The sequence below is a fragment of the Chrysemys picta genome, chromosome 6, assembly GCF_011386835.1.
Source record: "Chrysemys picta bellii isolate R12L10 chromosome 6, ASM1138683v2, whole genome shotgun sequence".
In the NCBI taxonomy this organism is placed as follows: Eukaryota; Metazoa; Chordata; order Testudines; family Emydidae; genus Chrysemys; species Chrysemys picta.
Genome location: NC_088796.1, coordinates 65,772,484 through 65,791,636, shown reverse-complemented (window position 1 = coordinate 65,791,636; position 19,153 = coordinate 65,772,484). Strand labels below are relative to the sequence as shown.

General features: G+C 36.5%; 1 long non-coding RNA gene across 1 annotated transcript in view; it reads left to right on the top strand.

The window, feature by feature from the left end:
- The window catches only part of LOC135984316 (uncharacterized), a 60,601-nt gene that overhangs the window by 14,297 nt on the left and 27,151 nt on the right, over nucleotides 1–19,153 (top strand). The window contains exon 2 of the long non-coding RNA XR_010602262.1: nucleotides 18,203–18,285. This is a non-coding gene — a long non-coding RNA (uncharacterized LOC135984316). The remainder of the gene's footprint in view (nucleotides 1–18,202; nucleotides 18,286–19,153) is intronic.

Sequence of the window (19,153 nt, the reverse complement as noted above, 5' to 3'; positions counted from 1 at the left end):
CCACTTAGCCATTTTCTTTTGTATTACATCGAATTCCCCATCCTTTATCTATACATTATCTGTCTAGCTATTTTGTGGCAAAAAAAATTATCTTCATACTTGCATCTGAAGAAGTGAGGTTCTTACCCACGAAAGCTTATGCTCCCAATACATCTGTTAGTCTTAAAGGTGCCACAGGATTGCTGGAAGAAGTGTGTTTTCTGGAGCGACTTAAAGGATACATGCATAATTATTCAGTTGAATACAGTGGCTTTGGATCAGGTCCTCCATCAGGGAAGTTATCCAGGTGTACATGTCAGGTTTAAATAGAGCACGGAGATGACAAAACATGGAGAGGGACATTAGACAAGAAAAGATGAAGGACACTGATCTGTCAGAAAGACTGCAAAAAGGAAAAGGAAGGTACAAGGGTGTTCCTGGGGGAGTAAATGGTGGAAGAGGATATTATTTTGAGGTCCACAGTATGATAAAATTGGTGCTTGAGGCTGTTTCACTTTGATTTTTAAGGTCCATTCAAATACATGTCTGGAAACAATATCCAAAGGATGCAAACCCAGGTGGATTAAATCCAAGGAAAATGTTTACACAAATATGTGGAAAGTGAAACCTCCTGGTTCTGCACTGCTGTACTCTTGGCAAGGAGGAGGAATTGATTCACAGCCATAGTATTTCATTTTAAAGTGTACTACTTTGAAATCTGTCATAGATATACAGTATTCGGCTAATAATGTGGGACTTTAACAGTGTTCTCTCTACATTTTAAAATCACCTTTAGACTGGATGAGGCAAAATATTTTTTTGAAAATATGGGAATAGAAATTCTTTTCAAAATTATTCTTAAAACAAACAGTTGCAGTCTAATGAAATTATGGTTCTTTTTGCAGCATATACCTTGCAGACCTTTGTTAGCCTTCATTGACCAGAATCCCCCACATTCGTTTACATTTTAATTATCTTCTCTAAAGACACCCAATGTATTTCCTGTGAGCATTACATGGTATCCTTGCTGCACTATCTGACACATGATTAACAAGAACTATCTTTAATTTGCTGTTTATTTTCTACAAACACAATTTTGCCAAAAATATCAACATGGTTGAAAAGACTAAAACAACTCTATGAATAAAGTAATTAACTTCTACATGAAATTACAGAAATGCCAGTCTATGAAATCTATCAATAGAATCAAGCAGAAAAAGATTCTGAAAAGACACATGGGGCCTGGCTCTCTGCTCTTTCTCATACCAGTTTTATGCTGGTTTAACTCCAGTGGAGTAAGGGGGAGAGTGGAGATTCAGGCCCCATTAGTCACCACATAACATTGATTTGATAATAGATGTGTCAGGTGCAGCTTCAAGCTGAAAACAGTTCTTTTAATGTTTGTAAAAACATTCTCCTTTTGTTAAATCTGTGCTAAAGAAAAAAAAATCCTGTATTTTAACTGGATCAGCCATATTTGATACATCTGCTTTGGATAGAATTGATGAGAAGTGTTCATAACATACTACAACACTATGTTTAATTCAGAGTTTTTCATGTTGTGTTAAGAACTCAAACTTGGACTCATTTTGGGGAAAATTTGCTCAGGTACAATATATTATTTTTAAAAAACAAAAATGGGCCCCTCTTTCCAGTAAAAATTGTATAATTTCTTTATAAAAATGAGCCCATTTCTGCGTGTAAAGGGTTAAAATATGCCCATTGTTAGACAAATGAATCTCTTTTTGCGTAATAGGTATTTGAACAGTTTATAAAATCAGTCTATTTGGTACTCCTATATCTTAAAATAATGAAAATTGATTTTTCCAATTAAATCAACAAAAATCTCATCTGTGTGACATTTTAAAAATGTGAATGTCACATTTCAGATCACATGCATTTATGAGGTGAGGCTGTAAATAGGTTAAACATAAGATAACAAGTTCTGTCCTTAGTGTCTTCAAGGGATTTGCACAAGTATAAATGAGAGCAGAATTTGGCTCATAATTTGTAATAAAAATGTTAACAGATCTCATAATATAGTGAATATAGTCATTATCACTGTAATATTGCACATGTGATTTTAGCCCCTGGATCATTCCATATAATTATTCTGCTAAAATTGATCATAAGAACAAGTTGACATAGTCAAGTGTTCAGCTCCATGATTGATTCACATATAACTGCACAAAATATTCAGAGTCAGGATTGCACAAGCAATCCATCTTTTGAAACAAAGACAGTACAGCCCTTTGGAAATGAAATGTGGATACAAAAAGGAGAACACATTTTCTTTGAGCAAAGCCATATTTCTCCCACAATGGCTATCTAGAAGAAAGAAGAATTCAATTATGGGGACAAGGAACAGCAAGCTGTACAATAAACATGTTAGAAACTAGTCTTGATCTTTTACTTGTCATGTTGCTAGAAGTATTTTTTTTTTTAAATAAATATGTGAAATGTATACATGGACATGGCCTAGGTTGTAAGAACTAGACTGTAAGTGTGTTTAAAGCAATCAGCATCTATCACCATTTTGGAAGATCCCCATGGACAAACCCAAAACGTTTCAGTCTCAGATATCTATCTATCAATAATTCACCAGCTATTATCAGTCCGTCAGATATTTATACTCATCATTGTGATATCTCAGTGCCTTAAAAAATTATACAAATACGCATGGCTGGACTACACATAATCTGGATTCTCTCATCATTCCCTTGCCAATAGTGCCTAATATTTGTCTTCACTTCTCTTCACCCTGAGCTGCTGGATCATAAAAAGACCTTATCTAATCCATGCCCCTTATCGGCACACTATCCTCTAGCACTCACACTGACATGTCATAACTCCACACTGCCCTCTATGTAAGGCTGTGGCTAAAAGCTACTATGCAATCTTATATCAGTAAGGACAGCATCAGGTGTCCTTCTGAAATTCAACATTAATTCTATTACACTAACTGTGAACTAACTAGGAAACAACTATAAGGTCCAAGGTATGAAATAAGCCCCACCTAGGTTTAGGAAGAAACTTTCTTCCATCTTACAGTACTCTTAGTTATATTATTGCTTTCTCCGGAAGCATGCAGTATTAATATTGCAATGTTTACAGTATTGCCAATCCCAAGCATTCAAAAATCTTGAATCAGACCCCAAGTATCATAAGACTCAGATTGACTTAAAAATCATATTTTTTTTTACAAAATAATACATTTGGGGCCTTTTTAATTTGCCTTCCGATATTTTAGCCTTTTGGGTTTATAATTTTCAACTTTTCTCTGAAACCACAAGGGCTACAAGACTTATTTCTTTCACGTGAATCCAGAAGTTAAATCTTGATGAAAAACACAAAATATTGCAAGGCTTGCCATAATAACATTCGACTTGACAAGACTGTGACTATGTGCCAAACTTCAAGGGAAAACTGGGTTTATTTTCTGGCCCAGCTATTCTTGTTCTGTAACCTGTGAAACAAATCAATGCCCTTTTCATAGCAACCACATCAACTGTGTAATCGGCATAGCAACAATGGAATTAGCTAGAAGTAACTGCCTAGCCTTGTCACACCAGAATTAGGGAGTCAAAGCAATGATGCCAGTGAACAGGAAGAGAAAAATGGAAAGTAAAACAGGAAATAAAGGAAGAATATGACCTATCAGAATAATTATGATGAGTAAAAAAATAATTCTACACTCCGTTATTCTAAATCCCATAGCTCACTGCTGAAAGTTAAATGCTCATTCTAAATTTTTTTAGCTAATGTTTACTTAGAACTACATTTTAAAAGCATAAACATTAGCTAGATTTAATGCCCCCAGCTGTGACTGTGAACGCAAGTGTTATTGTTCTTTAAAGCTTCTGATGTATTAAAGCAAATGACATTTCAGAATGCTTGGTATTTAAAATGTATTTTAGACAAAAAGAATTTGACAGCTGACAACTACCCTTTTAAGATAAACATATTTTCCTCCCTTTGTTATATTGGAAATTGCCTCACCACACTGACTCTGACTAGCTTCTCTCAATTAGAAGTGTTTGCATGAAGTTGTTTTTCTTCAGTTTTTTGGTTATTTTTCAGTGAAAAGGTGCCAAAATTTCATTTGTCAATAGCAGATTTGTCAAAGTGACAGACTGAAATCTATAGCCTACAACTGCTTTTCACAATGATGCATCACTTTAGTTAAGGGTCACTGAACACAAAATGCTAATTTTATTGGATTTTTAAAATGATTTGTTATATTAATTTTACTTCTTGATCTCCTGTCTATGTGTTTATTCCTCCATTTTTTAAAGAAAGAGATACAACCCATCTTTCAAGCTCTTTATATGAAATGGATATTATATTGTTGTGTAACTTTCCCTTGCAATGTAACTAAAACGTGCTATTCTTGCTGTATTAATAGATACTAGGAGGTGTCATATGGGAATGTACAATATGCAAAAGCAATTTATCACAAAATCTAGTCCTAATGCAAATACATACTCTTATTCCTCGCACAGTTACAAAAAACGTGATTACAATTAATAATTGCATGATGGGTTAAATTCATTGCTGTATAAGGGGTGGTGGAGAATAAGCAGGGAAGCAAACAGAAAACATTTTGTGGTTAAAAGTGACTGTTTAATCACAATGTGCTTTAAATAGAACTCTGGGCCTCAAACTTCATACACTGTAATGCATTTCTTAATATCTTTACACTAAAATCATACAGACTATTTGCCCCAACACATTTCATCAACCCCAGAGCACTAGGGCTGCAATGAAGTTTATGATATGGAAACTTTTGGGGTTTTGACATTTGTTTTTATTCTGCATTAGAACAAAACCAAAACCTTTTGAACATTTTTGCAAAAACAGAATTTCATTAAATTGTCATAGATAGAAACACCAGGTGGGTGAGGTAATATCTTTTATTGGACCAACTTCTGTAGGTGAAAGAGACAAGCTTTCGAGCTTACACAGAGCTAAAGAAGAGCTTACTTTGCCCATTTTGTCTCTGTAATATCCTGGGACCCACACAGCTACAACAACACTGCAAATAACAATGAATATAAAACAGATGTTTTTTTCAATTAAGGAAGAGAGTGAGTGTGTGTGTGTGTGTGTGTGTGTGTGTGTGTGCATAGACGCCGACTCCATGGGTACTCCGGGGCTGGAGCACACCTGGGGAAAAATTAGTGGGTGCTCTGCACCCACCGGCACCCAAGCTCCTCTCCCCCACCTCCTATTTCCCCCTGACCACATCGTGTCTCTGCTCCTCCGCCTACCTCCCAGTGTTTCCCACCCAGTTGCCGCCAAACAACTGTTTGGCAGCATTAGCATGCTTGGAGGGGGAGAAGCAGTACCTTGGCGTGCTCGGGGAGGAGGCAGGGAAGAGATGAGGCAGGGGCGGGGATTTGGGGAAGGAGTTGGAATATTGGCAGGGAGGGGGGAGTTGGAGTGGTGACTTTGGGGAAGGGGTTGGAATGGTGGCAGGGAAGGGATGGGAAGAGGTAGGGGCGGGGCCTCATGGAAGGGGTGGAGAGGGGAGGGATTGAGGGTGGGGGTGAGGGGTCGAGCATCCACAGGAAAGAGGGGAAATCGGTGCCTGCATGTGTGTGTGTGTGTGTGTCTGTGTGTCTGTGTGTCTGTGTGTTTAGGTTACTGGCTTGATATGTGGTAATCCCACGTACAAGTACCTACTCTGCCTGCTTCAGAGTAAAGTTTTTCATCCCATATCACTTTGAATCAGGCAGATCAGGAAGTTGAACCTGTGCCCTGATCACCAGGCTATAGAGTTTGAGATCTCTCTCTCAAAAAAAAACTAGCAAACAAACCTCCTTTCCCAACACAAACTTTGTTGAAACTGACACGTCTCCACAAAACATTTTGGCTCAGATGAAGTGAAATTTCATCAAAAATGTTCCAACTCTGTAATATTTTCATAAAACTCCTGTTCACTTTTTGGCCAATTCTTTCATCATATTAGATAATTGGTAACTATTGATTTAATTTAAACGTTCATAATTTCTGCATGATGTCAAAGCTATACTCTTTCACAGATTTTAAAGATATTTAATTTACCATTTGGTAAAATAACTTATTGCATCTTATTTACAGACATTAGAATGAGCATTATTATTTAGGAGAATTCCCATGCAGATGTCTTTGCTGTTTTCATGTCCTACATATTAGTGCCACGCTGACTTGAATGGAGTTCTGTATGGTCTGCAGCCACCGCTGTAACAAGTAGGTCAAAAAAGCCAAATTACTTGAATTGTGCTAAATTTGACTTATCTGGTAGCTGCTTTTCCATACCTTAAAGGAATTTGATATTTTTTTACAATTCTTGGGGTTATATCATCCTTAAATTGGTTTCAACACCATTCTTCCCTTGCACACATCAAAGGGCACAGAGTAGATCTCATTATCCCTTTTCTCTTTCTTGCTTCTTGTCTGAGTTGAATTGCTCTGAACTTCCCTATTTCTATATCTTTTTTTCTGCATTTTATTGTATAAACTCACTCTGTCATTTCTTAACACTCTTGAAGACTGTTATACCCTGGTCACCTTAATATCCTAACATTAGCATCCTGCTTTGCCAATACAAATGAGATGGTATGTCCTGTTCATGATGCTGTGATAAGTTATAATCAAATCCTTCACAGATTCTCACATTAAATCCTCTCTCTCCAGAATTCAAGCCTCTCTCCACTTCTTTCACAATATACTTTAAAATGATAAGGGTGGCACTGTAAAACTGTATGACAATCAACTATATCTGAAGTATTATATCATTAGTGGAAATCCCATGGGTTATGATATTGGCCAGACCTTCCAAAGGTGATTGGATATGCCAACATCATTTCCTCAGAGAAAGACTGTCCAGTTGCTCGTTTACACCTCATCAACACATAATTCAACATGGAAAGAGACACCTTTTTTTTCCTATTTGCTCCTCTGAGAAACTCCTTATTTCAATTCAGTGTTTAAATTACAGAATTTCTCAGAAAATTTACATTCTGCAAGACATTTGTTCAATTCAGAGACTTAATTGTGCATCAGCAAAAGAAAGGATGAATTGTTTAGTCTTACAATTGTTTCTGAAATATTCAACATGATATCCTCCATTAAATTCACTTTGGATCCACTCCCCACAATCATCAGGGGGTAGCCTTGTTAGTCTGGATCTGTAAAAGCAGCAAAGAGTCCTGTGGCACCTTATAGACTAACAGACGTATTGGACTATGAGCTTTCGTGGGTGAATACCCACTTCGTCTGATGCATTCACCCACGAAAGCTCATGCTCCAATACGTCTGTTAGTCTATAAGGTGCCACAAGACTCTTTGCTACTCCTCACAATGTTTGTTAAGGAATATATGTCTACAATGGACTGATAATGTCTGTTTGCTGTATCTGGGGATCAGATCCATAGTTCATTGACATACATAACATTATATAACATCATTAATAAAACCCATGTGTAATGAGTATAATAATCATATTGATCTAGTAGTTTCCATTGCAGAAATATCTTTCTTTCAGTATCCTGGTATTACCAATCCAAGGCTAAAGTAGGAAGAACTGTAGTATGTTTAAATGCAAAATGAAACAATAAAAGTATTAAGTAAATTTTTCTAAATTTAAAAATATTTTGGCATTGGTTTAATTTGGGGGCATAAGAATGAAATGTCTTTTATTTTACTGATACCAGTGTATGCAACCCTCATTAGAATTGTTTTGAATGGAAGGTGGAAGATGAGTTTTAAGTCTGTGAAAGCCTACCCTACCAGTCATACAAAGCCAGTGCACTACTCATGAAAAAAGAACTTCCTCTTTACCTTTTGAAACCTGGTTTATACTGAAATTTAAACACTGATGGTTTTAAATTACTATAGAACATGACACTTTATTTGATACTCTAACCTAAACAAACCCATCTATCTATCTATCTATCTATCTATCTATAAAAGGATTAAGTCTGAGAAGCTATATAAAAAATAAACCACTGTGTAAAGCATTCTGGACACAGACCTCTTAAAATGACAAGAGTCAATGAGAGTAAGGTTTGTTGCTAGGAAATAGTGTCAGGATAATGTTCTTTCATTTGAATTAAGAATGCTAATTAATAAACATACCTACCAGATAATGAACCAAAGGTATGTTATGTCAAAGAACAGATAGAACATTTAGTTTATATGTTGAATAACCAATGTGAACTGAAAGTCGTCAAGGCAAATACAACCAAAATGTGCCATAAATGAGTGGCCACAAAACTTGTTAACTGCTTGATTAGAAGTACAAGACGTAGAGCTCAGAAATATGCAGAGGTGACTCCAAACATAACTGTAGAAAGAATAAACAGATATTGATACAGAGGTTGAAGATTTATACAGCTGTTTCATCTTGTTGTTGTTGAACTGGATGATTTAAGTGACTATATTGCTGTATAATGGATTGATTAAATGAGTTTATGAAAATATTAAAGTATGTGGACAGAGGCTACTAGAAAACTTCAAAAAGAATATTTCTGCAAAGAAGTAAACTTGCTGACAGAGAAACTTCAATCTGAATAGGAACACAGAGACATGTAAAGTTAGCCAGGAAAATGATACCAAGCAGAACAAAGGGGTCCTTATGGAAGCTTTGTAGAGACAGAGTACGGATGCCAATACAGGGGACACCACAAAAGTATGGAAGACTATCTCACGATGTGCAGCAGTTTCTTAAACCATTAAAATTCCAAAAACAGAACAAAAATATCCCCAAATATTTGCATTAATATATTTTCCATTGACTTTGGGATCTGGGATCTGGGAACACAACCAAAACTAATGTGTAAGTACAAACATAAAATCATAACAGAAGTACCTCGGATTATGAAAAGATAATGAATGATACCCAAATTATATTCTGAGTGGAAAATTTTATTTCTTGGTATGAAATAAGGATTATATCCCGTTTAGTCTGCATTATTTTTTTTAAAGGAAATGATTCGATAGACTCCCCATAAGAACCGAATGAATTCCTTCAACAAATGAAACAATCTGGATGAAAGACTGCGTGCGTGATGACAGCTGGCCACTAGGACCACATCTAAACAACTAACTCTAATGAACTATCTGTCCTTTAAGTCTCTAATAGAAGACTGCTGTGGTAATGGAAGAAGACTTATAAAATAGCCCTGAATTAGTATCTTTATATCTGACCAAGATCTCTCAAATAAGGCTGGATAATTTATCTACACACCAATTTCAGTTGATAAATATAAAATATTTTGCTCTGCATTTCCTTTACCCATGTGATGATTTGGCTATTCTATTTTAAATACTCTGCCGATTATAAACCTGAATTATAAACTTTATGTATTCAAAATGTATAATTCATCATTAACAAATTTCTGCCTACCTGTCTTTAAAGAATGTTTACTGAAGAAGTGTTTAAGAGGGTGGCGAATTGAAAATTTGTTACACTAGTTTAACATAACTCTAATTTAATAGACAACTGTTTTACATGATTAGCATGTAGAGGATTTTCAAACCTGATTTGTGATGTCATCTTAAATTGACAGCTTCAGAGAAGAAAGAAAAGAGCTTGAATGAATGAGTTCTAAGATAGAGAGTTTGCCCTTTGTTAGGCTAACATACCACTTTACAGTAAACTAATATTAGAATTCTAAATTACTTGTAGTCACAACTACTGGAGAACTAGAACGTTTAGAATTATTAAAAGCACACGGGGGAGGGGCCATGTGAGAGAAAAAGAAATAGGCTTGAATATAAATTATCAGGCAGGCATAATTTGATTTTAAGTACTTGTTTGCATATCTACTTTACTAACTTTAGAATTACTTTTAGTTGAACTGTTACTGACAATCTCATAACATATAATTGATAAAAATACTCACCTCGCTACCTGGGATGGGGCTTTAATAAGCAAGAAAAAGTGTAGACACCAAGTAAGGCTGAGGCTCAGGGAAGAAACTCAAATGGAAACAGCTGAGGCAATGTTCTATGTGCATCCTCTCTTTTCCTCCCACCCCATCCACTTTGCTTTCAGTGCTTTCTTTCACCTTCTTTCCTCATATTGTAGGGTTTTGAGGAATGGGGAGTTACATTTTGCATCTGAGTCCAGGTTCTGGGGCTTTCCTATCCACTTCTGCTGCTCTTGGGCAGTGAGGGTGATGCTGGAGCTGGGTAATTTGTTCCGTTTGATGGTGAAAAAATGCTAGAGAGATTGTTGTTTAGGTGGAGTAGCCATTGTGGAACTCCTATTTTAGCTCCACCTTTCCTACCTTTTACCTAATTGCTGAATCTCTGGTCACCAGGGGCTATACTGATCACTAGTTTGAGGGTCTGGAAAGGATTTTGCCCCAAGTAGGCAAACTTCTGTGTGGATTTTTTTCCTTATCCAGGGGATCAGGTTGGGGGTAGGTGGGAATTATGTTACAATTGACACAGCTTAGGCCAGTTCCAGTGCAGTTGGTGGGTTAGAAAGGATTGGATTTGAGATTCCTGTACTCCAATGGGCTGCCTGGGCATTAGAGCTGGGCACAGTGATGGATAATAAGGGGCTGTGCTTCTATGTCTGGCATAGCTTCTTATCTCTCCCACATCTGGTGTGAAAAAGAGAAGTGGATCAGGAATCTGGCTTCCAGTCAGTGCCCCTGGCAAGCCTGAGGGTTCATAGAGAGGATGGCCTCAGACTTATAGTAAAATCAGGGGCCATTGGTGCCCATTGAGAACTGAATTGGAACAACCCTGCCAGTTGTGTGGGGTGGTTCTCACAGTCGGTTACTAGTTTTTAAATAAAGTTGTGTCCTCTCCATTAACCCTAAAATGATTTTTGTGTCTCATTACTTCCATGTCCATATGAAGCATGATTACAATATGGACCAATAGTTTCATATTGGTACTAAAATCACTTCCCCAGAATAGTATAGAATACATTGTATTACTTTGTGATGAGACATAGATTTATTGAGTTTTGAGCTAAGATTTCTTGATTTCTGTCTATGGTGTCCGAAACAGTGGTAGCTGAGCACCTCACAATCTGTAAGATATTTCTATTCACAACACCCCTGTGAGGTAGGGAAGTTCAATTGTCCATATCATAGATGGGAACTTAAGCACAGGGAAGTTAAATGACGGTCTCACGGAAGGTCTGTGAAAGAGCACGGAATGAACCCAGGTTTCTCAATTCCTAGGTGAATGCCCAAACCATATTCACACAAACATATTCATATATCCACGCAAACATAGTAAATATTATATTTTGTCATTTAATTCTATTTTATTTAATAAAATGTATAAATGTCTGAGAATTCTTCAGACTGTACTTTAAGTCAGGAACTAAAATTCAACAAATCCCTGGGAAACATGTCATAGGTAAATGGTTAATTTGAACTGATTAATGTGTGTTGTACACAGTATCTACCCTAGTGTTCTCATACTGAATAGTCTTAGACATTCACATTTCGGGAAGCCTGTCCAAAATGATTTCCCAGACCATTTGAGATTTACTTATCACTAACCCTATTGATTATAAATGCATCGAGCACTGTGCCATGAGATTTAAAGCTGGCCTTTGCCAATGTAATGCTGAACCAAGTGCTCCTTCAGTGTAAAGAGTGTTACCAACTGCTGTCCAATATTATTTTCTCCAAAGTATTTTCCTATATAAAGTTCTGGAAAAGGTTGCCTTGCCACTCAGTGGTAATTTGTATGAACATATTTAACAAAGACCTAAGTTTGTCCCTAATGTAACTCCACTAGTGTTAGTAGAGTTGCACTAGGGATAAATTTGGACCAGGGCATTTAAATGTAGGAACAATACTGCACTAATCACTGCTTAATCTCTGCTATGTATCCTCTGAGCTTAATTATCATTTTTTGCAGCATTTGACCTTGTTGATTAGGCAAATCTTTTGAAAATGAATACATTCGTGAGAACTTCTTCTTTCAGTTCCATCGTGGTCTCATTTATCTCCATACATGAGTATCTGTATATCAGCTTCTGTAATTTGTGATGTACAAAAAAGATCAGTTTTAAATTGCTAGATGTTCAGTTACTCTTGCTCTATTTCTTAGTATAGTGTTTGTTTATTGGAATAATGTTAATACCCAAGTCTTCATGGCTTGCTGGTCATCAAAGTTCTTTCTCATTTCTATCAAATTGTTTCTCATATACTTGTTATTGGATGCCTTGCATTTGATGAAAAACAATCCTGGGAAAACAGAGGTCTTGTTTGTTCGAACTAAATGCCTGCTGAGAAGTGCTTCCTCCTGATAAAGCCATTTTAACTGCTTCATTCATTAGAAAAGTCTTAGCATGAAAGGGGAATTGAATTTATATTTTGATATCAACAGGAAAGATGTGGAGATATTTATTCATACCTTTTCATATCTCTCAGATGATTGAAAATCCTTATCTCCTAAACTATTAAACTCCTAACAAACAAAATTGTTGCAAAAACTTCTGTCTCTTTCTGCATGATGTAACCATCTTTCTTACACCCTCTGCACTGGTTCCTGGTAAACCATGGCCTTGATTTTAATATTTGATTGTAAATTTGCAGAGTACTCTGGATAACTGCAATGAAAGCAGACAACTTAATCACCTATATACATTCTCAATTTAAATTCCTTATGGAACTGCAAGATCTCACCTCAGTCACTAATCTTTCTTTGATTTGTTCTCCTGTTAGTGAAGCTGGTTGAGAATTTTCCCTCAACATGATTTTCCAATGAAAAATGTAGTTTCTGCAATAGCGAAATTTTCCGTGGGAACACTTTGATTTCAATGGAAGCACCAAAGAATGTTGTGTTTCCTGTTGGGAAAATGGAAGTGAAATATTTAATTCTGGGTCAGTTCAACTAAAACTGGAATATTTCATTAGTTTAACTTCTTCCTCTTAGTGTATGCACAACATGCCTCTGGTAGCATGTGACCAGGATTCATTATCGAATTGGTCTCTGGGACCAAAAATGTTTTGTTTCAGATCAGTTCAAGAAAATATTAAACTTAATTTCCCTTCTAGTTTCATTTTGATATTTCCAAAATGAATATTTTCAGAATTTTTATTCCTTGGAAATGTTTTGAGACATCTACTTTTCATCTCAATTTGGGATGAAAACAAATGTTGACATGTTAGAATTTCCCATGAGACAGAAATTCCTGAGTTCTTGATTGTGATCTTGAAAAACTGGCTATAGGAAGAAATACCACAATAGACTCTTCTGTAGATTTATTTCTACAGGCCATGAAAAGGACAATAATGGTCAATATGACTCTTTATAGAATTATTGACCAGATTCTTAGATGTAACAGAGTAAGGGGCAGTTGGAGGGGGAAGGGACTAGGGAAGGAATAAAGTAAAGCTACGAACAACTATAAACACAATTTCCTGTGGCTCTAAGTTCCTTTGCAATTGGTCCAAAATTGTTTGTATTGTTGATGTCTACCTGCCTTGGTGGTCTGTGGCAGATGCCCGTGTTTTTTGTTTTTTTTTCTCGCTTTTGTTTTTCATTCTTTTTAGGGCACAAGTTCCGACTAACCACACACATCCTCGATTATCATTTTACATGACATTGGAATAATGTTTATTCATTGCTGCCTGTAGTATTATGTGTTTATAACAAGAGTAGTGACTTTTTATGAATCTAAACTGTTTATTTGGACTTCAAATGCTGCAAGTGAGACTAAGTAACTGCAGTATAAGTGCTGTACACAGATCTTTTTTTGCAGCTTTTAATGAAGAGCTTAGTGTTAGTAAAAAGAAGGTATTTTTTTTTCTCATTTGGATCTTATAATGTAGTTAATGTGCAGTACATCTCCCCAGCAAGATGGGGTACCATGAGCACATTAGATCTGTTCTCTGCTCTCTACACTGGATTCTCATGTAGTAGCAAGTCAAATTCAAGATCTAAGGGCAGTATACAAACCTGAATAGAATAGAATAGAATAGAATAGAATGAGAGGTCTTTATTAGTATTGCAGCTGCCAGCACACTGCCAGAGAGAAACAACGACTTGTTTTTATTGGATAAAAAAGACTGCACCTTTAATAATTAACAAACACAAAAACCTCACCAAATCCATCCCATTGGTCTCTGTGAGTAAGTTGGCAGGAATGTCAGTATGAGTCCCTCCTTTCCCACATAAAGAAAAGGGGCCAGCTGGGTGGCAGCAACAGTTTCCTCTTTCCCTGAAGATGCAAGAGTAGGAGCAGAGGGCATTTCCAGTGCTTACCCCACCAACTTGTGAGGTATCTGCATGAAAGATAGAATATACCCAGCTTGTTCTTAACACTTCCAATTGTGTCTATATATTACAGCCTTAATTATACATGATGTTTGATGATCGCTACCTCTCCTGAGTGCCTTGGAATACAGGCACATATACAATAATTGGTGATCATCACACACTGCATTTCATTCAGATGGCAACAAAACCACAACTAGGTAAACAGAGAACAAAGGGGATATATTCTCCTATTATAAGGCTTATATTTGTCTTTGCTCAATATCACTGTATTATTATCAGTGATACCCAGTAGCTCATTCCATAACTGACTTCCTTCAGTTTATACCCTTCAAATTATTTCACACCTATCCCATTTTAGTCATTATTTGAACAAACAATATATATTTAACTTTTCCTACTTTTTCTTATAAGCAGATTTGTCTAGCAACTTAGATATATTTGTGGCCACTGTCGGAAGACAGGCTACTGAGGTAGAGGAACCATTGGTCTGATCCAGTATGGCTGTTCTTATGCTTTTATTTGCTGCACTTCTTTGAATGATGTATTAATTTCTTTAAATATGAGAGGTAGTCATAATTTTGTATTTCCTGGCTTTTTCTATTATTGTTACCATAATTCAATGTTTAGAGATTTTTTTTCCCTGTTGTGATAATAATTCAAACCAGAAAACAATGACCAGTGTTTTAAGCTATTATATTATTTATTATATCATAATATTTATGTATATATTTATATTATATGTATAATTGTTTTATAATATATTTATCATTATAAGCCATCACATAATCTAGAATATCACCTCACCATTTGGATGCCTAAGGCATAAAGAACATAAGGAAAACACTACAGCGATATTATATTATATAATGGGTAAATTCAGCCTTGGTGTAAATAGGTACATCTCCATTCACTTCAATAGAGTTGCGCCTGGTTATATCAGGGATGAATTTGATCCTAGACATGCTCTAAGTATTATTCTTAATAAATATTCATAACAGCTCCTACACAGTAACCAAACCTTTTTCAAGCTGGCTTCATCCATCTCTTACTTGTTAAACTTTTTTTTTCATTGTTTATCTTACTTTAACATGGTAATGAGAAACAGCATTCAGCGTGGGGGACACAGTCATTTAAATTCCAGTTAAATACTAACAATTTCAAATGTTCTTCCTCTATTAGTGCATCTATAGAAATGCTTTTTGCATTATTTGGAATAATTAGCTATACTTATTATCCAAAATAAGAGTCTTTTTAGGGGATTTGGGGGTTAAATTTAAACTTAATCATGAGTCTAGTGTCTTATTTCAACAACAAAATATATTGTGAATTCTAGAACAATTACTTCGATGTGGCACGCAAATTAGCAGTAGTTTAGATAAAATATGCACCAATTGGTGTAGTGAAAATGCAATAAATTTACTTTATAGCCATAAGAATTTGAATTTTAATGATCACTAAACTTTTAAACAACTCTTACGTCTCATAATATAAGATCTATTATTTCTTCTTTTCTCAATGACTTTTTTAAAGAATATATTCAGGGTCTTGTGTATAATGCAATTATGTGGCTCTACAAATAGCCGCATAAATTTACCGTTTTTTTAAAGATGCTGAAAAAATTTCTATTTACAGCAGAATATTTTTTTAAATGGCCAATTTGCTGCCATCTTCATGTTTGATCATTTCCCTGCAATTCTCGGTCTGTGTATTGTTCCATGTTCTGTCCACAAGGGGGAATTCAGGGAGTTTATTGCTCCTGGCCTTGCACTTCTGCTACTGCTTATAAAATGAAAAGAACATGAGGAAGATCCCTCTAAGGTTCAAAACAACATCTCTGAACCTGTATGACAAAAAAACAAGCTTTGATTTCAAGCACTGTACTTTCAGCCCCCACTATTAATAAGGGAATAAACACGTAGATACAGCGTAGACCTGGCTGCTAAATTCCACAACAAAAACCACCGTAGATTACCTCTTTTGAGCTACAAGGCAGCCTAAATGATAGCTACTGAAGGAAGTCTAGCTCAGCTGCTTTAAGCTTCCACAGATCAGAACAATACCTCAAAGTTAGAGTTCATCTGGTGTGTCCCTAGTTAAAGGTTGTGAAGTTGAGAGATGGTGAATCTGAGATTTCCTTTTTGACCATCAGAACTCAACCTGAAGCTTACCCAAAATTAAAATAGGAGACACAGTCTCCAATAGATTTGGAAAAATAATGGATGACACCAGCTGGATGTAGCTGCACCCAAAAATCCCAAAGCAGATTGATGTACTCTGAAGGGAATAAACAGCCAATTCTTCAGCTGATTCCAAATCCAATTGAATTCCCATTTCACCCCAACAGAAATGGTACTTGCCCCACAGCTTTAGTGATTAGAAATAACTCTCTTGAGAACAATCTATCACTATTCAATGGTAGAGTACACCTTTTGGGATTCCCTTAGAGACCCTTTCCATTCCGCTTATCCAGAACACCTTGTCCAGTTCTGGGGATCCAAAAAAACCTCCATTTGATTCCAGATTTCATCACTCAGGTTCCTTTTCCTTTATTTGGCATACAGCAAAGTTATGCTGAGTTTATCAGACTGAAGTATAGGGGGTAGATATAGGACATACCACCCATCCAAAGTTACACAAAAAATCTTTTCCTTTATATATATTTTCACATCACATTGCATTTACTATAAATGGAACCACACATTTTTGGACTGGCTTGGTTACTTTGCAGGAACCAATCACTGTGCAACATGCTCTGTCCATGCATTGTCCATGCTCAACCGCCCTTTTATCTCTTCATTCCTAACTTATCTTGTCCATTGTTAGAAAATGGTTCTCTAGGTGTTCTCCCTCTTAACTGTCTCAGACATTCTGTCTTTTTCACCTACTGACCTATTTACTTACCTTATTTAGAATAAATGTTCTGTTTTCTGCCTAATGATCTGTTAACATCCCTAATTCTATTCTCTAAGAAATTAGGCCTCCCTCCCTATGTTAATTACACATGGAAGGCCAGGTCTTAGCTACAACACCTTTCAGATTGGAAGATGCAAGCAAATGATAGCCAGAAGATGACTGGATCTGAATGAGTGGTGAAGCCAGTGGCTTGTATAATTTCTTTAAATTTGAAGTAGAAAGCCAGGCAGGAGGAAGTTCTAGAAACTCTTCACTAAAGGAGAGAGAAAGAGGAACTTTAATAAAGTTCCTTGTTCAGCATTAGAAAAAAAACCACACCCAATTTCTGAAATTAGTTATTGTTTTACATATATGTGGTCAGCTGTGAAAATAAGTGTGTGTGTTGGGAGGGGAGGGGGTATACAGGGTGCAGCAAAGGGAGCTGAAGAACTTGAGGGATGCTAGCCATGCATAGCTTCTAAGGCATGTCAGAGCAGAGCTCCATTTCCATGCTGTTTAGGGGTTCTGCAGGTAGGGAAGGCACTGCTATGTGAAGTTCCTAATTTCTCCAGAAGCAGATCTCTGTTTTCATGGGGTTTAAGAGATATTGGGTTAGATCTTGATCTGGTGTCAATTGGCCTGGATCTATTAACTTCCATAGAGTAATGGCAATTTACATGAGCTGAGGATGTGGCCCAAGATAGCAACTTCCTCCCACTCCAAGCCTTCCCCTTCCCGTCATGTGTTTTAGCCCATCTTCTGATGTCAAGTAGACACATTTTTCAATCATCCCTCTGGCAGGCCTCCTAACCTAAGATTCACTGTGCAAAACCTCACATGTTATGATGAACGGCAAAGTTTTTCAGGGAACATCATATTCAGATTGTACTCCCTTGATAAATTGCAATAGTTACATTTGCTACCTATGGTGCATTTTTAGAAATATTGAAAATTATCATAATCAATCAGCTTTGCAACATAACTGATAGTTTGTCATATAAATTTACAGGAGTGTGGGGGGAAAAAAACCCAACAGAGAAGACCACAGAATTGAGAACTAATGTGTTTTCCTCTCCCATTCCAGATGAGGAGATACCAGAGGATTTTGCAGGGGAAATTTGTGGATCCTTTGAGCTCATTGGCTAAGGAAGACAGTTCCAGCTTTAGGTAAAGATTGAGAGTAAGTTAGGGTCTTAAAAAGTCTCTGTGTCCCTGTCAGACCCAGGAGCACCTCACCTCCAGAGCCTTTTACAGATAGTTGAAATGTTTTGAATTTTAAAATTTCAGGAAAATTTTCCTCAAAATTTCAACCATTTTTTTTAAAGCAGGTCATAAGTTTCATGAACATTTTTGCAAAAACTACATCCTGTTTTTTGATTATCTGTAATCATTCACTCAGCTCTGAAACTACTCTCATTCTTTTTCTCATTTCTTTTTGGTTGGTTCCTGCCACTCTCTGCAACCTTATCACTGTTCACTCTCATTCCCCCTGTCCAATGTGCTTCCCTCCTTACATAAGAACATAAGAATGACAATACTGGATCAAAGGTGGAGGTTCATCTAGCCCAATATCCTGTCTTCTGGTGCCCCAGAGGGAATGAAAAGAACAGGTAATCATCAAGATCCATTCCCTGTCACTCATTCCGAGCTTCTGGCAAACAAAGGCTAAGGAAACCATCCTGGCCCATCCTGGCTAATAGCCATTGATGGATGTATCCTCCATGAATTTATCTAGTTCTTTTTTGAACCCTGTTATAGTCTTGGCCTTTGCTACATCCTCTGGCAAAGAGTTCCACAGGTTGACTGTGCATTGTGTGAAGAAATACTTCCTTTTGTTTCTTTTAAACCTGCTGCCTATTAATTGCATGTGGTGCCCCTTAGTTCTTGTGTTATGAGAAGGAGCAAATAAAACTTCCTTATTTACTTTCTCCACATCAGTCATGATTTTATAGACCTCAATCATATTCCCCCTTAGTTGTCTCTTTTCCAGGCTGAAAAGTCTCAGTCTTATTAATCTCTCCTCATATGGCAGCCG